Source organism: Tinamus guttatus, unplaced genomic scaffold, assembly GCF_059628265.1.
Source record: "Tinamus guttatus ecotype Peru unplaced genomic scaffold, ASM5962826v1 Tinamus_guttatus_pri_ptg000033l, whole genome shotgun sequence".
NCBI lineage: Eukaryota > Metazoa > Chordata > Aves > Tinamiformes > Tinamidae > Tinamus > Tinamus guttatus.
The window spans coordinates 1,096,532-1,121,506 of NW_028288567.1; the positions used below are offsets into that span (position 1 = coordinate 1,096,532).

At 44.1% G+C, this 24,975-nt stretch overlaps 1 protein-coding gene across 1 annotated transcript in view; it reads right to left on the reverse strand.

Moving 5' to 3' along the window:
- KCNH1 (potassium voltage-gated channel subfamily H member 1) overlaps positions 1–24,975 on the reverse strand; it is a 171,015-nt gene that overhangs the window by 86,767 nt on the left and 59,273 nt on the right. The window lies entirely within an intron of this gene.

Genomic DNA, 24,975 nt, shown 5'->3' on the forward strand with positions numbered 1-24,975 from the left:
GAGGACCACCACCTACTTAGGTGAATCCTGCAACATGGAGTTCTTGAAATGCAACTATGGTCTTTGCCCATGAATTCAATAATATACAAACCCTCATGAAAACAAAAGAGGAGATACAAGAATTTCAAGACAAATAGCTTGACAGCAAATACTTTAAAATTTCATCTCTGGTTTATACTGCCTGTGTTAAAATGTCATCAGTGACAGATTTCCAAGCTTTAAGTGCATTACCACAGTAGTAAGTCGAGTCGTCATTACCCACCTCAGTGTGACACCAACAATGCATCAAAGCAGAAGATGGAATATGTAATAAACAGCTACCATGGGTCAGTGATTTATAGATGCAAGTTTAATAATACATAAAAACTCACATTATGTTTGATATTCTTCAGGCAGAAGAACAGCAAGGCCTCAGACAGGAGCTACAGTCCTCAAACACAGAATGCTGCATAACCTTCTAACTTAATTCGGCACAGTTACAACAGCAGCTGATGTAGTCAGGATACATATGATAATAAAGAAACATGAGAAAGATGAAAGCCTACTCCCAAGTAGGGAGAGAAAAAGATGAAACAACGCAGGGTTTGAAGATTTGCCTGGTGAGGGTCAAGACAGGACAGCGGGTTGGTGGCCCCTGTGGTCATGCTTTGGCGGCTGGCACAGTCTGGGGCTTTCCCCATTCCAGCCAATCCACCCAGGTGAGCGGCAAGGGAGAGTCTCTAGAGCAGCTTTTCTGTGCCAGGAGTCAGCTCAGTGAGAAGCAAATGAGAAGCTCATTGGAGAGGAAGAGGAACAGTCAGAGAGTAGATGCACTAATCACCACTGCAAATGTTGTAGCTTGCTGAGGAAGTTCCTCTTTGCCATTGCCTGTCCCCCAAAACAGGCTCTGAATTTTCAGTATCATATTTGTTCCACTCTGAAATAAAAATAAGTATTTGACAAGTCGTAGTTATAAAACGCAAGAGAAGATTTTGCCTTATCTGAATACCCCTTTTTACTTTTTATTTCACATTCTCTTATTCTTCCTTTTTGGAAAAAGAAAAAATCATTTCCTCATCCCATTGCTTCTTTTTGAGAGTAATGCTAATTATTCATGTCAGCATTATAATCAGATATCCTTAGGCCAGCTAAAATGCTTCAGGATTTTATGACCAACAAGAAACTTTAACAATCTGCAAGAGAAACTTCTAGGACTGTCTTCTGTGATCACTGAGAGGCACTGGGTAGATGCAATTTATAATTAGATGAAGTCAAGGCTTTTACCCAGCTGTTTCTGTACAGAATTCCTTCTCAACACTGTGACTTTTTCCCTTTGACTTTCTACAGATACCAGCTTTCCCCTTTTCCACCTGGAGCTTAGGCCAGCGGGCACTTACTTGACTTGCTCAGCACAGCAACATCTTCACTTCCTCAGCCCCTTTAAGTGATGGGGCTGCACTATAAAATATTTATATTTGTATCCACAGACCAAATAGTGAATTAAATATAAATGAGCTTCTCAAGCGTGTTGGGCTCCATAGTGCCTCAACAGTAGTAAGAATTTCATGTTCAGGTTGAATGTAGTTGTTTCTGTAGATACAGATATATGCACATATATTTTTTGCTATCAGAAATGACACAAATGGAAGACAGCTATTTAAAGGAGAGTAAGCTAGGGAACTGCACTTCGAATCAGGCAATAGTAGCAAAATTTGAACTACTCTCTCAGGACCAATTCATCAGTCTGCATTCAAGTCTTAGGAGGTATGTTGGGCGTGCTGGATAGGTGCCAAAGAACCTACTCTGTTTCCAACAAATTCAGAAAAAAAAAGTATTTAGACACCTAGCTGGTGTTTAAGCATCTATGTCTCCAACAATTTCAATGGTCACAAAAATACTTTAAGAATCTCCTTGATGCTATGCTCACAACAACATTTTGCATGTTTTTATTTATTTCTTGAAAGACTAACCCTAACAAATCTTGGCCTAATATTTTGTTCTGTTCAAAATAAAGCCTTGTTAGAAGGTGCCAAACAGAGTTTCTCCTTCCTGTATAGCTTTTGTATTTTACAGTTACTTTACAGGACACTACCAGTTAGGGTAACAAGCTGCAACATAATTGAGGCAAGCAAACAAAGAATATTCCTTAAAGCAGCAAGCCAGCATCCAACATGACTACTTCATTCACAGCTGAAACCATACTGCCTGCTCAAACTACTAAAGGTGTTCAAGCTGTAATTATTTTAGGAAATATATATAATCTGTAATTATCTTTATAATTAAGCTAGCAGTATAAGTTTACAAATATGATTATATTTGACCTAGACCAGCCCGAATGGCCAGAAAGTTTGAAAAAGGCAGCTCTTCCTGAATTCAATTCAGTCAGTGTCCAAGAGGCTTGGCACACAAAATATACAGAAAATAAAGCAAAAACCTTCTTCACAGTGCCCACACCAAGATGTGGGAGCTGAAATCCAGGCCTATGTTAGAACTTTTCTTTCTATAGAGGAAGACAGTTAAACCAAATGTCATGAGGAGGTATATTTAAAACCCAAATGCGAACTTCCCCAAACAAGCCCATTAGAAGAGACTAAAGCCTTAAGCCCTGATAAAAGTCAGGGCTTAAAATGCAGTTCTCTAGGTCTTATAACTCTCTGCTTTCACTGAACAATGCTTTCTCCTCCTTCCACACACATCCAAATACCAAATTTATCATAAAACAATTGCACGGCAGCTGGGAAAGATGTTAATGCCTCTTCCTATGGTTCAGGTATCACAGAATCACAGAATGGCTAAAGTTGGAAGGGACCTTTAGAGATGATCTAGTCCAACCCCCCTGCTCCAGCAGGGACACCTAGAGCACGTGGCACAGGGTCGCATCCAGGCGGGTAGATCACCTTCCCTCTAAAAATCCACTTTTTTTGGCAGGCCTCTGAGTATTTCTGCAGGAGAGCTAAGGGACAACACGTAAAGCTTCAGTTCAGTCTTACAGATGACAGACTTTATCCTTGATTCACTTGATGAGATCCAGCCTCACGAGCACAGACTTGCAGCAGAAATGGATGGTAAGAAGGACTTACCTCTTACCTCAGTTTTTTGCAATCATCGAACAACAATAAACGCTACTTTGCTTTGAAACACAAAAATACTCAAATTCGGTTTTTAAAAAAGGAAGAAAGTATTAATAGAGATGCAGTGTGAGAAATGTATAGATTATTTCAGCCTTTTGCCTAGGCTAAATTATACCCGAAAGCCTGATGCAACAAAAGCGTTGAAGAACAAAGATTGTTTTGAAAGAGGGATTTACCATAAATGTGACTTAATCCATGGTATTTTGTAGTCAAATGTCACTACCTTTGTCTTACTCTGTGCTGTTCTGCTCCCTCTTGGGCAGAGACAGGCAAGTCCTGCCAACGCTGCTGCCCGGCTCTCGCAGGCTCTTACGAGGGTCCCTCACGGCAGGCGCAGCCGGAGCCGCCGGCAGTGCCACGTCCCACCAGCAGGACACTGCAGCGGGACGAGGTCTCCGCACGCGCCCCTTGGCGGCTGCCAGCACAAGGCTGAAAACAGGAGACGGGCCGGGAAGGGGATCACAAGCAGGTTCTTGTTTCTGGGTGATCCTACCTGTGGGCATGCAATTATCTCCTGCCAGAGCAAGCGGTGAGAGCTGTTGGTTCAAGGTCTCATGACTCGTGGCTGTCTGCTAGCAAAGGTAAGAGTCCCTGCTCCATCCCATCACTGACCAGCTACAGGACGCCTAGTGAATACAATCGACAAGTTTGGTATTTCATCTTGATTACTATGAAATATGCAATCCTACAGCAATTTCCACTGCAAAGTGCAGCCACTATGCTCCAGCATGACAACTACTATGGCAAGAAAAACTATTCCTGCCTACACTCATTTTTTATTAAAAAATAATCCCCAAACTTACAATCCTTAATTTATCATTAGCTAACCACTTTATTACTATTGAGGACACATTAAAGCCAAGGATTTTTGCAGCCAAAAATTGGATAGATACATTAGCATATTAAACACTGACCTTTTCTGCATAGAAAGAGCTAGGCTCCGTGCCTTCCGTTCTTTTCAAAGGGATGATGAAATGAATCTCTTTCAGCACGCTGCAGCCCCAGGAAGATTTCCGAAACAAACACCCTGCTACAGGAACAAAGTGGGGCAGTTTATGACAGACAAAATGCCCAAATTCCTGTTTCAGCATTGACTGGACACTGCGACCTTAGACCACTGCCTTGTGACAGGCATAGCGTAGGTCATACGGTGTCATCATCAACAGTCGGAGCTCCTGGCACCATGGGCCGGGGTTGTAGTGTTGCCCTACCAACTGCAGAAACGATTGCCTTGGAAGGCACACTTCATGCAGACAACCTCAGGAAGAAAGAAGAAGGATTTTAGGGTGGGAGCAATGTTTCTAGGTGGGATAACTTTGACCTAAGCCAGCCCTCAAGCGCCTTTGAGAAAAATCACAAGTTAATTTGAGCCCAAGAGCGTCCCCGCACAGCTCGGCTCTGAGGGACCAGCAATAGCCCCTTCCACCACCAGCGCAAGCTGCATCGATGCAAGGGGACAGAAAGCTTCTCCTGGAATGTTAAGATCCCTCAGAAAGGCTGGAGGGCTCTTTTCTCCTCCTCCTCTCTGGCCATAGATAAATGTATTTTCTCCAACAATGTGGCTATCCATTTACAATGCAGCCAGTGCCACCCCATTTAAACCAGTGTTTAAACAACATCAGAGATAGAAGTGCAGAAATTTCAATAGCCAATTACCATACAAGTGAATCATGAAGGCCAGGCACAGGTTGGAGAGGTCACCAAATAATCTGCTACTTTTAATGACGTAACAAACAAGAATAAAGGCCTAAATAGAAGCCAGCATAGGTCTCGGCTACCACCGCTACATCGTTGAGGCATCTGATTTTAGAATTAGAAGAGGAAGAATTTCTATCTGCAAGAATGAGAGGTTTGCAATTACCCCAATTACAGATGTAAGTGCTGCATGCGGTTCCTGAGATGAATCATCAGACTGATGATGATTTGTTCAAAACGCATTCACCCAAAGTCCTTGCATACAAAGTGTGGGCATGAAAACTACACGGCAACAAGTGAGACCAACATCAGCTAGTGAACAACCTGCTCATCTCACCCCCAAGACCTGCAATTCTTTCTAAACCAAACTGCCTTATTCTTCTCTTTCTGGAAAGCTTTCAAAATGAACCAGAATAATCTGCCTGTCTGCACATAAATTCCATTTGACAATAAATTAAAAATCCTCTAACTTAATGAGTAGGTGGTACTAACTAAATAAAATTCAAGGAATAAGTACCTGGATTTATAAATGAGTATATAATTTACATTTGTAATTGCACTTTTGTTTCACTAATGAATTCCTAGTTCACAACTACTAAGTGAGTTCATGCCTGGGTGAGGGAAAAGCAGTCTTGAAAACCTGTCGTACTACATCACTTCTCACTGAAAATGAAACACAACAGTAAACTAACCACAAAAAGTGCATGCCTCAAAGGCATTTTTCAGATAATGCACTCCGAGGTCACACAAAATTAACATCTGATCAGATAAAAAGAAAATCAGAAATTAATAATTGTATGGATTATAAAATAATTATGTGAGAAAAACACACTGTTTTTAAATGCGCAATTAGAACAATGTAAAAGCTTATAATTGCTTGAGATTAGGGGTCTTGATTAGCAGCAATTATGCCCACTTGGAAGCATGCAGTATGTAGTTAGGAGAAAAAGGCTGAACTCTTAATTACAGTCTGCAAACAAATTCCAAACTGAACAGGTATCTTATCCAGTTATCGCTTACTGTCCTAGTTTTGATACAATTGTCACTTACAGTCTTGTAATTTGAAATCAAAACATCTAAAGTAAGACTTTCTTATCTAATATCTACATAACTTTCTAGAACTGTACAGAACTTAAACATGTGATATGATTTTGTATCAAGATAGATGCAGAGCTGCTTAATTCAATACTTCTTAGGAAGCTTTGCATATTACATTTCCCTGTGTGCAATCTCTTATCTACATTTTATTTTTTATTTATGCCATGTCACTTGGCTTAACTAGTAAAGAACAAATGTTAACAACCACAGTCTAATAGGTCAATTAAAATTTTGCAGTTTATGAGTTTTCACACTATATTCACATAATATTTTCACATGTTTGAGGGTGCCTCAGTGGCAGAGGATGCAGGGAAGGTAGAGTTACTAAATGTCTTCTTTGCTTCAGTCTCTACTGCTCAGACCAGTCTCCACGAACTACTGAGCCCAGAGACAAGAGAGAAAACCGGGAGAGAGGAGGACTTTCCGCTGGTCGAGGAGCATTGGGTTAGGGCTTATTTAGGCAAACTCGACACCCATATGGGCCCACATGGGATGCACCCAAGAGTGCTGAGGGAACTGGCAGGGGTTCAGCCACTCTCCATCATCTTCAAGAGGTCATGGAGGGCTGGGGAGGCACCTGAGGACTGGAAGAAACCAACGTCACTCCAGTCTTCAATAAAGGGCAGGAGGGAGGAGCCAGGAAACTACAGGCCAGTCAGCCTCACCTCCGTCCCTAGAAAGGTGATGGAGCAGCTCATCTTAGAGACCATCTCTAGGCACGTGAAGGAAAAGAAGGTGATCAGGAGTAGTCAGTATGCATTCACCAAGGGAAAGTATTGTCTGACGAACCTGATAGCCTTCTACGATGGGATGACTGGCTGGATGGACAATGGGAGAGCCATGGATGTTGTCTACCTTGACTTCAGCAAGGCTTTTGACACAGTCTGCCATAACATCCTCATAGGAAAGCTTAGGAAGTGTGGACTGGATGAGTGGACAGTGAAGTAGATTGAGGACTGGCTGGATGGCAGAGCCCAGAGGGTGGTGATGAATGGGTTTGAGTGTAGTTGGAGGCCTGTGGCCAGTGGTGTCCCGCAGGAGTCAGTACTGGGCCCGGTGCTCTTCAACTTGTTCATCAATGACTTGGACGAGGGCACAGAGTGCATCCTCAGCAAGTTTGTGGACGATACCAAACTGAGTGGAGTGGCCGACACTCCCAAGGACTGTGCTGCCATTCAGAGAGACCTGAACAGGATGGACAGTTGGGCAGAGAGGACCCTCATGAGGTTCAACAAGGCCAAGTGCAGGATCCTGCACCTGGGGAGGAATAACCCCAGGCACCAGTACAGACGAGGGGTTGACCTACTGGAAAGCAGCTCCGCAGAGGGATTGGGGAGTCCTGGTTGACGACAAGTTAACCCTGAGGCAGCAATGTGCCCTCATGGCTATGAAGGCCAGTGGGATCCTGGCCTGCATCAGGAGGAGTGCCGCCAGCAGGTCAAACAGGTGAGACCGCACCTGGAGTATTGTGTGCAGTTCTGGGCTCCACAGGACAAGAAGAATGAGGAACTTCTAGAGAGGGTCCAGCATACAGCGACAAAGATGATTAAAGGACTGGAGCATCTATCATATGAGGAAAGATTAAGTGAGATTTCTAGGCCTGTTTAGCCTAGAAAAAGGAGAAGACCGAGAGGAGATTTGATCAATATGTGTAAGTACCTTAGCAGAGAACATAGGGAGGATAGGGCCGAACTCTTCTTGGTGGTGGCCAGTGAAAGGACAAGGGGTAATGGATACAAGTTGAAACACAGGAAGTTCCACTTCGTGTGAGGAAGAACTTATTTACTGTAAGGGTGACAGAGCCCTGGAACAGGCTGCCCAGAGAGGCTGTGGAGTCTCCTTCTCTGGAGATCTTCCAAACCCGCCTGGATGCCACTCTGTGCCACGTGCTCTAGGTGTCCCTGCTGGAGCAGGGGGGTTGGACTAGATGATCCCTAAAGGCCTCTTCCAACCTTAACCATTCTGTGATTCTGTTAAAAACTAAATTACAACTGCTACTGTCTTTTTAGCACGATCACCAATTCCTGTATTTCATGGCTTGGAGGGGGGCGGGGAAGCTGTTTTCTGAAGTGAAAGTCAATTCCTACAAGAACTACTAGTTGCCTCCCCCAGGCCGCTTCCAGGGACCGTTAGCTCCCGCTCTTCCCACAGCGCTCTCTTCTCCCGGGTTGAACTCCGCCACCTCCCTCCCATTTGAGGCTATACCTTGTGTTCTGCATCGCAGGTGAGGCATCCCACAAGCGAGAGCGCGTGGTAGCTATGGCAAAGCTATGGCAAAAGACAAATGACTATCAACTGAGCAAGTCTGAAAGGCAATTCAAATGCAAGGAGCCAAGCAGAAAGTCTGGCCGTGAGAAAACATAAGGGAGGTGAGCACTGGACTTTGCAGCAAAACCATTTGCAAAACCATGTAGCAACAGAGCCCCATGGGCAAATAGCCTCTTATCCCAGGAGCTTGAAACCACTTACATTTTGCTGGTTTAAGGATCAGTATGGAAGGAGAGCCACGTGTTAGTAAAACACAGAGTTCCCTAAGACACTGCTGTCCAGCACCTCTCACAGCGCTGCAGAGGGCAACTTTCTCCAACTTGGTTTCTCTGGTCCTGGCACGTGCTCAGCTGCTTGACGGCCACCGGTATCAGACAGCACAAATCTGTGCCTGGGTTTGCTTTTGCCTTCGGCATGTTTGGGCTGAGATAAACAGCCTAGGAAAACACATGGACCAAAGCAGATCAGAGCAGTGACTGGAGCCAAAGCGAATAAAAGGCAGTAAAACAAACGCCAGCATCAGGAGTGCAAGCGAGCGCTCCTACACAAGCAGCACTCTCCGAACGCCCAGGGAAGGTCCGGGGCCAGGCTGCGCTCTGGAAAACTGCATCTTGGATCCAAGATGCTGCTTCTGAAAAGAGAGCATCAAGGGCCTCTATTCAAGGGAAGGGTAGATGCTCCTTCCAGGGCCAAGGCTGACATTCCTGCACAGCAGGCTGAAATTGTGCATAGCGTCATGTGAATAAATTAATGCAATCCCTGAGTTTCCCACTGCAAGGAGTGGACGTTGTAAAATTAACAAGTGCACAAGCAAGTGAAAGGACAAGAACCTGGACTGATTTGACAGCTAAAGTTGAGTAATAAATTTGCACTGAAATGTGCTGGGAGCAGCCACAACATCCATCACAGCCAGCATGGGCGTAGGAGGGAGAGCAGGGTACTGACCAGACACACAAAAAGTCAGGACTAGCCTGGGCATGCTTGGATGGTTTTCTGGTTGCTAAAATAATGACCAAGAATCTAGTAATATGTGGCATGTGTGAGAAGGCACGAGAATGTTCTGAAAGGAGGGAAAAAAAAGAAAAAGAAAAAAAAAGAACATCCTGGATGCAAATATTACCTCAAGCAATGCTTTGACATCTTCTCCCACAGTCAGAACAAGGCTTTATTTTCTTAATCTACAAATAAACAGGATTTACACACCAAGAGTTCACCTGACTCTTCTCACCAAAATCACCTGAAGGCATGAATACTTCTGCAGGGCCCTGAACTTCCACTAATTACTTAGTCCAAATGAGGCAGCATTATTTTACATCTAAGGATGCCTCATAAAACAGGTATCAGTATAAAGATACATGTTTTGCCTCCACTTACAGGTAATTTCTCAAACATGAAAAGATAGCCATGAATAACTTTCTAGGCTAATTAGTAGTGCATATCTAATGCCTATTAATTAACCGAACTTAGCACCTTAGCTGTTGACCCCAACAAGGCTTTCAAAGGACCACTGTTTTGTAACTGATGAGCCCATAGAGAGCTCCTCGCAGAACCAAATATCTCAGTCACAATAGAAAAATATGGGATAACAAGAGCAAAAGGCAGAAGGACAAGTGAGGGGGAATGTTAATGACATTATTTAGACGTTTCTGTAAAACCTGAGAAAAAGAAATGCCGTTCATGGAGATGGCACTTCCCAGCTCCCTCTCCACATCCACTGACAAAGGTCCACCTCCAACAGCAAAGAGAGAACGACCAGAAAACGTAGCCATTTTCACAACCAGTTAAAAGAGGGAAAAAAGAATCCAGGAACCACATTTCTTGCAAAGAACTAGATATTTACCAGCACATCATCCACAGAGTCACGGAGGGTTTTGTACACATAGCAATATCATGACAACACACTAAGTTTTAAGCACAGTGAATTCTAAGTCTTGCTCTAGACCAACACAATTTTATTATCGAGAGGAAACTAACTGTACAAACAGATTACAACTGCAGAAACCATCTGTATTCCCTACAGATGAAGCCAGATTCACCACTGGGACACTTCTATCAATAACGGACGACTTTAGCTCAAGGTATTTACTAGCAGGTTTTATCAAGGGGAGAATTATTAAAATGGCAAAGTCTGATTAAACGCTCTGAAGTTTGCCAGAAAATACACTATTTTACTGTTTTGTAGGATTTTATGGACAATAAAATTTAAATTGTCTAGAAAATTGAAATGGATTTCCATTTCATTCTGCAGCACTAATGAACAGATCATCATTTAAATGAAGACTGAGCCATTTAAGGGCATCATTTTTCTTCTACAATTTATACAGGGTAATGCGTGGCCATTTTCAATTACTTGGTTAAAATTAAATCTCCAGATACTGCTTCTAGGTTTTTACTGATGTGCACCAATACGAAGGCTTTTTGCTTTGAAAGCTGTTTTTTTCTTTTTTTATCTACCCCCAGATCATCTGAAATAGTCACCCCCAATTAGGAGCAAGGAGCAATCTCTGATTTTTTAACTTACTAATGAAACAGAGTTACACATAAAGTAACAGCTAGGGAAAGATAAAAAAGGGAGTGCATGAAAAGGAAAACCTTTTCTTTTCATGTCAGATTGCACATTAGTTAGTTTTTCTGGCTCCTCTCTTCACTGTATTTGCTCTGTGACTTGTATGATGTTTTTCACAAGGGCCTTGGGAGATGGAAAGCTAAAAACCAAAATGCAGCAGAGAGGCTCAAGGAGACCATCATCATCAGCTGAAGCCTGAACACTTTCCTGCTCTTTCTTTCTTTGCGATGCCGTGGACGTTCCGTGGTGTTTGCACTGCTGGCTCCAGCCCATCGCTGTTGGCAGCAGCACCTGCTTCTCCGACAAGCAGCCTGTGGCACTGAGTTCAGAACTGGATCTGAACGCTGCCCATCCAAGCTAGTGGGCAGCACTTAAGCAAAGTGAATTTTAGTCTGCATTTCCCCTGTCACTGATGCAACTCAAGGGTTTTCTAACTAAACTAAAGCTAGATTCCTAGCTAAAATCGTTTGCTGAGAACTGGCTGAGCGGCATTCAGACCTCATTTAATGAAGGTATCTCCATGTAAAGTGAGATATTTACAGTAATCCCCTTCTTCATAGTGATAAATGTCCACAAGAGAAGTTCCCAGCTAGTGCAAGTGTATATCTTGCAGGATATATTCAGATCTCAAACCAGTGGTAAGAACAGAAGGAGGAAGCACCGAAGGCTGACTCTGAGGCTGCACTGATCTCACTTCTCATAAGGCTTTAAACCCCAACTCCTCTATGCACTTAAACAGAAGTTTCAAACACTTATTCTACTACACTCTGGTGTGAGTATGTTCGTCTATGACTAAAGATAAGGATACAGTTATGGGAAAAAGCAGCTTCCAGACCACTAACTTGCTATCACTGACTGACAAAGGCTTTTGCTGTCAATATAGCAAGTACATAGCAGTCATTTTTTATACTTTGTCTTTTCTGGAGGGAAAAAAAAAAGAGTAGATATTAATGGCTGTTAATTATCCCAGTAAAAAAGCAGAGTGGGATGATGGTTTCACTGTGAAATGAACCAGAGGTGAGTGGGAGAACCCTGGCCTCACCCAACTAGTTGATACAAAAATTGCACAGCCCTTGTCCTCACGTAACTTTTCCAGGATTAGCTTCATTGCCCCAAAATGAAAAATGAGAGACAAAGCTAAACAAAACCTCCCGAGACAGTTAAAATTGTGTGTTTGAAAAGCCCGGGTCTTCCATGGTTTATTTGATTCATGCTCGTTGGCCTCATTCAAGCCAACTTGGCTCCCAGCGCTGGTGCTGCAAAGCACTGGTGAGCTGTCGAAGGGCTCACGCGGACTCCACGGGGCGGTGTGCTGACCACTGCCGAACCGTCAAGCCTCTGCAGCTCACAGGCCGGCCAGCTGCAGCAAAGAGCACCACTGCACCTGACCTAGCCGTGGCATGGAAAAGGAGGGATGGAAACTTGAGTTAAGAACAATTAATCCTCGGTTCAGGTTAACTTAGCTGCAAAATCAAGTCTCGCTTATTGCACTGAACTGATCTGTGCAGCACCTGACTGTTTTGCTTCCTTGCAGCTTGGGATCTGAAGCTCCTAACTCAGTAACCTTGGTAAGCCAGCTCCTGGGGTAGTGTTATTCAATAGCCACTGTAAGGCTTGGGATGCTCCTCAGCTGGCAGTGAGCGACCTGCAAATCCCATCTTGCACATATGCATATCTTACTTGTGGTACAATAAATACAAATTATGTGACTACATTCCATAGAGGGTTTTCAAACTGATCTGTAAAATTGTTCCTTTTTTTGGTGTCATCTTCTCTCTCCTCTCTCAACAAAAAAATGAAACACATTTAAAATGGAAATACAAAACCATTAAGAAGTTACAAATATTTAATGTTGTTTATAACAAATAAAAATACTCAAGCTTTTACATACGTTAGGTAAGCCAATGAGTTCAGAGATAAAGATGATGCTCACAGATGAAGACTAATTTGGGTGGTTAAAAAAGTAATTGTCACTGGAATGACTAGGTCTGAGTCATGCTCCTCCCACACACTAATCACAGCTGCTCTTGCAAATGGAAATCGAGAGGTGCGTACAACACGTACAGGAATGCAGAACGGGCCAAGCTCATACACAGAGGCTCCTCTAGGGGCCTGCCTTACTGAGGGATGAAATGACAGATTAGCACCGACGCTTATGGAAAAATAACTGAAGCAATTATTTGGGTTTCATAGATGACTGCATGCAAGCTGAATATTTTTCTCTGGAGCTGCTAAGGGGGTTACAGACTAACCTTCAGGTATGGGCAACTATGGCTCCCATTTAATAAGCACTTGTATTTCAGGTTGACTCTGCTGTTTCATGAAAATTCAGCAAGACTACAGGAGGAAAGATAAACAGGTATGTAGTCGGAGGCCCCACATCTAACTTCTAAAAAATGAAGGTACATTCAGGGGTAGATATTACTGTGTAAGAGATGCTCCCCTTTCAAAGGGAGAGTTTTTGCAGTTATCTCATCTTTCCCTTGCTTCAGCCCTAGAGCACTTTCCTTCTGCAATTCTCTGCCGCACACAGTGTCACCTAAATAGTATCTTCCTAGGCCATCTTCCTAGGCTCTTCCTTCCCACTAACAGAGGCAACAACAAGAACTTACAGCTCATAATTAGAGACTAACAGTACGAGTTGGGCAAACAATTGTGGTAAATATATTTCATATCATTTACTGGCAATGAAATTATCAAATCATAAAGAAGTAAAATGCAGGAACTCATTTTAGCACTTAACAGATTGTGGTAATAATCTGCAAACTCATGTTTTAAAAGCTATGTGAAGCTTTGTGCACTAATGTGAATATTCCTCTATTGGTTTCAGGAACAAGGCAAGAATAGAAAGCCTTCCAACAGCCGGAATTTGTGATATTGTACAGTCACTATTGGCTGTCAACTACTAATGATTCTTGACAGAATACTTAGCTTTGATCTGTTGCTGTAATCAATCAGCACATGAGCACCAGACTATTAAAATGTTTTTATGTCAAGCTCACTCGTCACACTTTGATGGAGAAGAACCTCAGGATTCTATTTTTTCAGATAAGAGAGTCCACCTGAGAACCACACAGCTAGATCTGCTGGATAAGCATCTCTTGAAGCTGTCCCTGGAGATACCACTCCATATGTTTAGTGTTCATGATTTGGTCCACTGTTGTTTCAAATCCCACTGGCAAATGTCCTTTTAATAAATATTTATCCCACCTTTTCCTATTTGTCCCAGGTGCATGCACACACCCTTCTTTGAACCCTGCCTCATCCTGTCAAATTCTCACTGTCTACCTGGCCCAAAAGTATTCTTCATGCTTCTTCAGAAGTTTTGTCATCCTGTCTCCTCTCACCTCTTCCAATTTTCTATTCAATGCTCTACTACCAGCTTTTCAGAAATCTGTCATGGGAACAGTGATTTTGCAGTCTTTCTGCAGCACAGAGCCTGCAAAATTTAAATCAACAGCTTAGCAGCCCCATCAAAGACGCTGCCAGACCTTGCTGGCCTCAGCAGAGAAGCCTAATGACTAGAACTGAATCAAAGTTAAACTGGATGGTCTAGAGAACAGGGAGAGTCTTCCAAATTTGGGATGGGGGGGACAGGTGCAAACCTAAATGAAAAAGGGCCAGGATGTAGGAGCAGAAAAGGAATCTAGGCTAGATTAGGAGGGCACATCTAATAGGAAAACGATCAAACAAAAAAAATGTGGCGCAGGTCGTGTGAAACACAATACTATAGCTGAATTGGTTAAAAACCCAGGCTTTAAATGCCCAGTTTTCTGGACAGGCTTGCTTTTACCACTACCAAAACCCTCAAAATAAAAAAGACAAGTTTAGGAGTGCTGCAGAGAGGGAATAACTGCAGAGAGGTATAGATTTAGCGAAAACAGAATGAAGAAGGAGGGGCCTGCCAGGATGTTAGTCTTGACAGATCTTTTCAGAACCATAAAAACACAAATCTAAGAGAACTTCAAGCATGAAGCACTCAGCAGCAGTAAGTCAGGATAGAATACATCTGGCTGGTTCTAAAAGGCAAATACATGAAAAATTATGGTTCGGCATTGTACAAAGCACAGTAAAACAGTCTGTGCTTGCAGGATGTAAAGTGTTAGAGAAGCGAGGCAGGCAAAGCAGAGACGCAGTGGTTTGCATAAAGTCACGTCAAAGAGTTTGTGACAGAGCTGGGAACTCAGTCCAGACTTACCAACTCTTCTCTCCCTATGCACTAGGTCTCGCTGGCTTTCTCGCAGTGCTTGCTGTTTTCCAGCTCTGATGAGGCAAGTTGGGGTTTCTTCTCCACCTTTTCTCTTCCCCTTTGCCCACAGCTCTTCCCTTAGCAGGCCATAACATCCCCTTTTCTATGCCTAGAACCTTCTGCTAGAAACTAACAGACATTGATTTTCTTTGAACATTCAGCAACCAGCTCCCAGGAGAAAACAGAAATAACACTTGTCTCTGGGTGAATCTCTCTCTCCCATTTTTCAGGAGGCAGAAACACCAAAAGCAGCTTATTGAAGAAGCTGTTTGAGTGAGGAAGCCATTCACAAAGATGCGTGAGGGAAAGGGAGCTGGAGGCGGCTGCGCGGGGGAAACGAGCACCCCGAGCGCGCTGTGCGGAGGGCACGTTGGCACCACGACTGCTCCGCGCAAGTGACACCCCAGAAACGCAGCGGCTCTGGTAACACCAGCACAGGGCGAACGCAGCCTTCCCTGGAGGCTGATGAAAACAAACTGTTTTTTTTTTTGATATATATCTTAAAACAAATGCTCTATGATTTTTAGTTACTTCTCTCAAAACTTAAGCAATAAGCCAGAAAGAATAAACACTTTCTTTAGAACAAGCCAAGGGAATTGGATAAGAAATCCAGGCAAAATATTAGCTCCTAGCATCCTTCAACCGAAGAATAAGTAAACAGGTTTTCACAAGCAGGGTGTAAGAGCTGAAATCCTTCATGCTACTCTGCAGACCAGAGAGAAGAGCTTCAAGGCCCACACAGTCTCTCTGCACCACAGTTTTTCAGCAATATTTTTCTCTAGCCTCAGCTCTCCTCATCACTGTGCTACCAGGAGCTGCTTTCATCCATTCACAGAGCCCTGCTCCACAGCTAGAAAAAAAGAGACTGGCTCCTCTGCGCAGGCTGCCAATATCTTGATCGATTGCCCTCCCTGTCTGTGCAGATCCGTTTTGCCAGGAGCTACTCCTATTTGACACTGTTTTTCTATCACTGATGAAGTAGAGACATGAAACCCTGCGCAGATCTAAATGCAGGGCCATTCCATAGCTCACACTCGTGTGAGCTGAGAAGGGCAAGGGAAAGAGGGATATCATTCCCTAAACCATTTTCCACTGGATTCACTATCAAGATTCCTACTCCAGGAGGCTAAGGGCTGCATTTTGATATTTTTAACTTAGAGTTCAGGAGGCAGAAAACATATAAGTGTGTCACAGAGGAGGCAAAAGATGCTTAAAGAAAGACTTTTTATATCTCGCCCTGTCTATCAACGTGTTTCTCCTTAAAGGTTTTGACCAAAGGGTAATCTAAGAACTTCTGCAGCTAATGCCAAGTCCTGATCCCCGTTCTGCTGGTACATGCACACAGTCCCCTCTCCCTTAGCCTTAAAGGGAGAGGGGGGAAATGTGCAGTTATAGGGATTTTATGAACATTTATAAATGTTTTGTAAGGTGCTTAAAAACGCTTTGGAATGCTCGACTGCTCATTATCAGGTATTACATATAGCAGTATATTATACTACCCTTTACAATCTGGTAAACTCAGACTTCTTGCTAGACTAAAATTAGAACAGAATTAAGTTATAATGAATGTAAATTGTTTACTTGTCTTACACACCACGGTTTTATAGTCCACACAAAAGGGACAACTGCTAATAAAAAGGTTTCCTTGGGGGGTGGGGGGGTTGTTTTGCTTGCTTAAAAAAAAAAAAGAATAGCAACTGTCAACATGAAAATAAGAGTGAAAGAATGGAGAAAGCTTTAAATACTAAAAGTTGCAAGCAGCAAGTATGGGAGCTCATTAAAAAAAGCAATGCACAAGAATGCTCAAGGCAAATGTCACTCAAACTTTTCCTACTCTGAAGTTATTTAATCATCATAGCAATCACAAGGGATATAGCAATGTATGAAGGACTGGCTTCTGCAGACTTGCTGCTGTTCAATCTTCTGGAAAGGTATTCACTGTAAAAGTGCCATCAATTTAAAATGCTGCTCAGTCCTGAAAAGCAATCTGCCTAACCTGGGGCTTGATACCTCAAGGTGCAGAGCACCTCTGCTTTCACAAATGAAATGATGGGCAGGTTCTGAGCGCTCTGAAAGACCAGAACCTCCAAACAGGAGCAAAATGACGAGTTTAGCAAACAGCAATATTTGTTTCACCAAAGACAAAAAAAAAAAAAAAAAAAAAAAAAAAAACTCCTCCTCCATGTCATTGATTCCAATAGAGCATATAGTTCTTTCAGCCCCACAGCTAAGCATTAAAAGCCAGGTTAGCAGCACAGCTTCAGGGAACTCTCTGTTTCCATGGATTATACATTTGCACGGAACTGCCCAGTTTCCCTCTTCACTGCATTTATAGTCATTTATGCCGTTCTGCAAAGAGTGAATGAAAACATGCTACAAAACACAATCAGCATGGAAATGCTTAAAGGCATGTAAGTTATTGCAACTATCACTAGTTCAGAATCCTAGGCACACATTTAAAAATTTAAAAGAACTGAGATTTTCTTAAAAACATCCATCACCATCAATGCTGCCATGGAACTCAGTCCACCAGAATTAGTCTTTCTTGGCAGAGTAACCATTTCTCATTGCTTTTATCAGCTAGCTATCTAAGCCAAACTCCTTCAGCCGCAGTCTGGTTCCGTTTTTCCCCATTACCTTTTCAACGAACTGCTGTGAGAAAATACAAGTTTTTGACTGCAAGCCTGAGCTGAATGCAGGTGCCGCCTTTGACCTTCAGCTTCTAAGCATATACCCTTTGCAAAGACTTAATGTGGAGGACAGCACATTTCTAAAACCAGTATTACCTCCCCATGTCCACCTCCCTATTCTTCTGAATTACTGCCCAAAGGCCCCTGGTCATGTCTATTCAATGCAAAAAGACGTAACACACATGCACAAAGAAACATATTGTTAACGATAAAGTCTACCACCAGGCACCATTCAACAGTCCAACATCCACAGCGTGTTTAAACTGTGAATAGCCTGGGCTAAAAAGGGCAGTCCAAAGGCTGGCATTTTCAGACAGAGAAACAACCAGGCAACACAGTCTGGACAAGTAAAGGGATTTTTTTCACTTGCCAAATCCTTCTCTCCTTTATGGCACTCCAAGGAGAACCAGCCAGGTATCCATCAGCAGACAAACACTGAACCACTATATTGACTCTTGCAGAGATCTGACAACCCTGCTAACATTTCATCCCAGGAGACCAAGGAAAAACAACCTTTTTACAAGATTTAATCTTGAGATTAAATCTTAAGTACAAGATTTAATCAGTGAGGCTCTGCAATTCCCTACTTCCCCAAAGTGAAAATTCCTACATTTCTTTTTTTACCTTCATAGAGAAAAGGTGTGCTTTTCACTGAAAGCCACCACTAGCCATCATAGATTTGCACCAGGCCTCTGCAGAGGCTGTAGGCAGCACCTCCCACAGCAGAAACACCAAAGGCCTTTGCTCGTGTGCTTATCCCACGTATTACATCCCACGTGCTAACTGCTGCCACAAGGGTAGAGCTAAAGAGCACTGAGCACCAGAATAAATCCAGGAGAACAATTTGTACATAACGGAACCGCGTGCTGGCTACCACCATGCTGCTCTTGATCTGTGTACAAAACTGCTACCAAAGCGAGGGGGAGCCACGCGCAGCAGCCGCTCCACGAGGCTGGCGGGAGAGGCGGCCGCTGCCCTCGCAGAGCTCCTCTCCAGAGGGCTCTCAGCGCTGCTCCTGGCCTTGCTCCGCACGCCGAGCTCCGCATCGGGGTCAGGAACACGGAGCCTGCGATGTGCTGAACTCCTCCCATCTCAACACAACTATCAAACACGGGAATATCCTGTAAAGCCAAAAACCGCCTTTCATGCTAGGCTACTGCTGGTCCCAGCAAAGGCAACTCAAGTTCACCAGGGCTCAGCTTTCAAACCCTGATCCTTTGCAAGACTACAGTCCTCCAAGACAAGCTGTGATGCAAAATGGCTCCTCATACTGAAAAAAAGAAAATGCTACAGCAGCAAAGTAAAGCAAGACTTTATGTTTCTTGCATGGTCTATACATCCAGCACAGTATCCAAAAGCTTAACCAAGGTGTTCACATACATCACATACACCAAAATGCAAACTGGTGCAAAAAGCACCTTTTTTTGACGACCTTGGGCACAGCTTCAGGAGCTTCCACAAAACAGCAGCATAAAAGTCAATAGACAACATTTAAAATTTGACAGTAGGGTTTTAAAAAGAGAAAGTTTAAGGGTGTAAAAAATCGTCTAAGTGCTATTGGCAACAGTATCACACATTCACCACTCAGCTCTGCCAACCCAAAGCAACACATTTCAAAATGACCACAACTGAGGGGCAGCCTGAAGGCAAACTATTAAGCAGCTGCTGTCCCGGACAAGAGTTTAATTAATGTAATCAAAACCATAATTAGGTTAATTGCAGCATGCAGACATCACCAATTAACTCACAAATTGCCAAGCACACAGATCTCAAACTCCACGCTTGCAGAGCACAGTGCACAGCCCTGTCTCTGCCATCGTGGTGGGCTAAGCAGGGAGCGCAGCAAAACGGCCTTTATTCTCCAAAAGGCGGCACGGAGGACCACGCTTTGAAGACTCCTAGCAAACTAAATAACACGAAAAGCTCCAAATCTAGACAGTGGCTACCAACAAGTCACACTTGCTTGGCAAGCAGACATGCTAGCAGACATGGCAACACAACTTAGACTAGGTCTAGCACAGAATCAAAAAAACACATCGTTGCTCTTTGAGGAAAGCTTACAAAGCGTCAGGTTCCAAAGTCTTCCGCAGGGATTCTCTTGTTGCCAAATCTCAACTTCCAGCCCTGCTGTTTTTACGTTCTTGAGGGCAGTTGGGCACTCTGGACCATGAACTTGTTTTGTACGTGGACAGCCAACCCCTGCGCCCTCAGAAGAGCCTGACCCTGATTAGCTCAGCTCGAAAAGTGAAAGGTGGAGCAAGTCGGCAACGTGGGCCAAATGGAAACTAGAAAGAGAATGCGCAGGCAGCTCAAACTGCTGATGCCACCGCGTTGTTTCTCACACTGCCCTGACAGCAGCAGAGAGATAAAGGCAGCAAAATCAGAAACGAGGGAAGGTCTGGGAACAGGAGCACCGGCATAAAGCACAGCATCAGCGTGAGAAGGCACAAAGCCACCGGCAGAAAAGCTCTTTGGCGGTCGTTATCTTCCCCTTTTTAATGGGAAGACGTTGGTCCAACCAAGCTGTTTTGAATTGATGATCATAGTTGCTATGCTCTGTTTATTTGTCTGATTGCAATTTTAAAAGCCCACGCTCTGAATTACGGCATATCCAAGGTATTCACCACTCGGTGATAAAACACGGAACTGGCACAGCAATCACCCAAGGAATAGAGAAGCACAGAACCGTTTTGTTCTTGCACAGATATCAGCACTAAAGTCATCAGCTGATATAGGGAGAGCACGTTCATCTCCCACAAGAGAGACGGCCTATCTGCCAGTTGCAGCTCTTTCCTGACAAGACCAGGCAAATTAACCGTATGCCAGCATCAAAAGTATGGTTGTTTTCACAAATGACTACAGGATTTAAGCTGGCAGAATTAGCCTTATGTTACCAGGTTTGTCTGTTAAAGTTTTCAGTGCATTTTAATTTCACAATCCCCTCTAGGCTTTTTTTTTTTGGGGGGGGGGGCAGGTGGTATGTCCATCATTAACCTGAGAAAACATGCAGTTTTATAACTCTTCCCTGTCTTCCAAGGTCATCAGTGGGTCACCAATAAAAGGGGCTTACAAATTCTCATAAACCAGCTTCAGTTTTTTTCATAAGTGCTAAATACTCACAAGCTCTATTTTGTGTCAGGAGCTTAGTAAGGTAAAGTTAGGTTACCATGCATCAAGCCAGAAAAAAAAACAGAAGCTAAAACATCTCCAATTATGAAGCACCTGTGAAAAATACTGGTCAAAATGACTTGTCAAGATGCAATAGAAAAAATGCAACACCGGACAGAATAGTCTCCAAATTCTGTCTGCTCAATTTTTGCTGCACAAAAAAAATGCCCATTTGAGCATTTAAAATTTGATATAATTTGAAAATTTGCCCCCATAACGTTATATAAGGAGGAATAAGTGTATTTGCAAGTAAACATTCTGAGTGAACCTCAGAAGATGTCCAACGCTTCCACGCAAGATGTTTTGTCTTCCTTTACTACAAATGCTCTCAGGGTAGAAGCAGAAACCCTGACCATCTCCTGCAGGGCCGGAGCCTTTGAAACCTCTCCCAGAGTATCCCAAGAATAGCCCCACTGGAGTCAGTGGAAGAGGAAATCTGTGTAAGAGTAAAATACGGTCCTTAGGATAAACAGGTTTTATGGATTGTCTATTGATTTTTCCCTTCAGTTTGACACGTTTATACGCTGCCCTCTCCTAGGGCATGTGTGTACATTGGGTGATTTATCCAGAGCAGGGGCACAGAGCAGCAGCTTCCCCTGCACGCGCCGGTTCCAGGTTCCACAGACACTCTTGCTGTTTTTCAGCCATAACTACAGCAAGTGACTGTACTTTACATGGAGCTACAGCCTGTTGAGCTGGTAGCAGCATGCACTCCTGTAGCATTTTAAATGACCTGCAACTAACAGGTATTTCAGCAGCAGGTTCTTTGGGAAAGAAGCCCTGCTTTATAGGAATGCAATTGGTGCACCAGGCAACCAGCAGCTGATGCTAAGATCCAAAAAAGCTGTTAAAATGGAACTACTACCGTGTAGCAACTAACCATCGAAGGGCAAAACTTTCCTGTTAGCCACAGTGAAGAGTTGGCTGTGCAAGCCTTGGGCAAACAGCACCGTGCATCACCTATTCTGTGCATTTCCACATAGACAGTGGCGCAGGACCAACACTTTCCTCTTGAAAGTATAAAGCAATATTCGGCAGCGCAACAACTACAGGAGGAAAGCAAAGTGCAAACATACACACACATGCACAGAGAGCTGTGTCAGATATAAGTTTCTTTTCCTCTACCCATGCTACCTTTTTCTGGAAAGCACCTGTCCAAGCTTTAATGAACTCTTCATGAGTCTCCAGTGCTTTGATAAAGCCTATAGAGCAGGTTGCAACCCCAGTCAGACAGTGCACTCTCCTTGAATATTGCATGGAATATTTGGCAACTTCCCACATCCACAACCTACAGAAAAGCCTTTTCCACTCGCGTGCATGAGGGAAATGCTTTTCCAGATTCCTTGTCCGCTTCTGACACTATCTCCTGTTAAATCTCAGTTGAAGATCACAGCTATGTCATGCTATCCCAGAGCAGCTCTAAGAAGAAAAACCCATGAATACCTCTACAAGATATCCTCTATACAGACACTGTTTATGATGCCAACAGCATGGCTTTACGTGCGTTTGCACAGAGTGTGCGTGGCTAGAGTTAGTTCTCTTCCTCACCAGCTCTACCGTTAACTGTTCCAGCAACACCTCAGGAGAGGACAAGCGCCATGGCAGAGTGCTCTCCTCTACACCTAGCTGCAAACAGCTCAAGAAGCTTGGCTGTATTGGCTGCATCAGCTTGGCTGTGCTCAGGCTCCCTTGTTTTCTTGTTCTTTTGAGTCTGCTCTAGTATTTCACTACTTTCACAGGCCATTGAACTATGGAGCTGTCCCTATCACCGAACTGTGGGACCTTGAGATCTTACTCCATGCATCCAGTCATTCCTCTACTTCTTTATTTTAGTTGTCTGCTGCATCACATTTTCCATGAAGTGATAACAGAGCAGAGAGCATTTTATTCCTGCCTGGCCACCAAGTGATAAAAGTCAATGGTTCCATAAACTACTGGCTTCCCCTTGCAGCCTTCTGCACTACTGATCTCCATGTACAAATAAAGGAGGACTCCAATCTGGATCGGCCTTTGTAAAGGGAGATGCATTTCGTATTGGCATAATCCTGAGCAGAATCTCACACACTTGGTAGACTGCAGTAATTCATCCTGATAAAATCAGTACAGACAACTGGCCACACTCACTACCTCCTGCCCCAGCATCTGCTCTTCCCACACGCACAAGCATCTTCCCCTCTCAAGTCTTGGCCTGCCTCAAAACATCATGCTTCAAACCACGCTGTTTTAGCCACGAAGACTGAAGAATAGAAACACTGCTCATCTATTGACTACAAGCCTGTAACTACTGAGAGTAAGCAGCTCTTTTAAACCAGCACTGCAGGTTCTTCCTTGGGAAGCAGCTTTAAAATAGGTTTAAGAGTCTTTTTTCTTCTTGAAAACAAATGAAGGAAAAACAGCAAAACCACCTTCAGGTTCTATTTGTCCCTCTTTGCTCCTGGCCCCCTTCTCAATCCCCCCACCAAGCACAAGTAAATGAAGCAAGGAAAACCACCCGCTTCCATCCTCTCCTTGTTGCTAACCGAGCAGCAGGAGCCCAAAAGCAGATGGTCAGCTCGGAAAGGAAAAACCTTCTGGCTCTCAGTGGACAACAGGAGCATCGCCCCCCTCGGCAGCCTCAAGCCCTATCCCCGGGAGAGGCTGGCAGTGTCGTGCAGGTCTCTGCCTCCCGGGTACTGCTGTCCCTCTAAACATAAGTGGAGGGCTTTTAACCGATTTGCCTGTGGTCATTTTTGCGAGGAGCGCGTTGCCTTCTCTTGTACCACAGCGAATAAGATCTGATCCCCCCTCCTGTGTCTCCCGAACACTCGCTCGTGAGCAGATAGCCCATTCCAGAGCAACTCAGCATGTCTGCGGACTTCAAACAGGCGGCAATTTCCTCCTTGTTAACTAAGTGGGAATTCAAATTTCCCCAGGGCAAAGGAACTGACCCAGTGCTCCGCCGTCTCTTCTCCCTTACGCACAGCGCACTGGGACTGTAGAGCAGCATCTTCTGCTTGCAGGGCTGCAGGGATTCTCCTACGCGCAGCAGCACTGGCCCCTGCCACTGCTCTCCAGCTCCAATCCTGCCAGGACTCCTCCAGCAGCGGCAACGCAGCTGGAGGGGCTGCCAGACTGGCAGGCTACCCCTGCCCCACGTTCCGTCACCATCCTGCCATCCTGGCCTGCGTCCCTGTCCTGCACGCGGAGAAGCTCCTTTCCCTGGAGAAGAGGCCATCAGGAACCCCAGGAAGGCTCTCCGGGTGCCCTGGGATCCTCCGGGGTCTCTAGGGCAGGGCGCACATCCAACCCCTTTGACAGGAGGCACTAAGGAACCCTGATGCTGGATTTGGGAAGGAGGCCGCTTGGGGAAGGGAACAGCTCCTAGCGGAAGCTAAGCAGAAGCTCAGTGTGAGTAGATGCTCACAAGAACAAAGAGCAAACCGGGATTGAGGCTCTGTTTGGGCAGGCGGTTCCCTCTCCAACACAAAGTTTAAATACGGAAGCAACGAAGGATGAGAGAAAAAATGAGTTACAGATGGCAACACTGCAGGATGCTGGATGCCTCTCTTGTTAACACCTAGATCCTGATGGCTCTTCTAGGCAACTTCTCACACAGCTTCCTGTCTCTTCAAGTTTTTATTATACATGGGAAGGTCCAAAACAGGATCAGACACTCTGCAGCCACATGGCCAGGTCAGAACAGCAAAGTAAACCAAAGAAGGCAGGTAGCTTCTTTTCTTCTCTTCCCTTCAGCAGGTCACTGCGGCATCTACATGACGAAGTGGCCCTCTCAAAGTAAGCTGCCTGTTTGGTAATTCCTCTGTAATTTTCACAGGAGGCATCCGACGTTTTGCAGGGAAAGGCTCTCTGCCAGGGAACGCTCGCTGTCCCCTCCCACGCTCTGGCACTATTAGCACGTTAGGAACCTGTGGGCAACTTGCTGGCAAGGAGGGCGAGAGCCACTTCCCCAAAATTTAGTTTTGGCACACTTGATTCTTGAAACAACTGATTTTACTGATTTTTCCCAATCAAACTCCCAAAGAAAGGGTTTTATGAAGGAGGAATAAGTAGAATTAAAAATGTTTAACTCGACATTTAAAAGTGAATGAAGAAAACAAAGCTTATTTTGCATTTTCCCAAACAGGAAATACC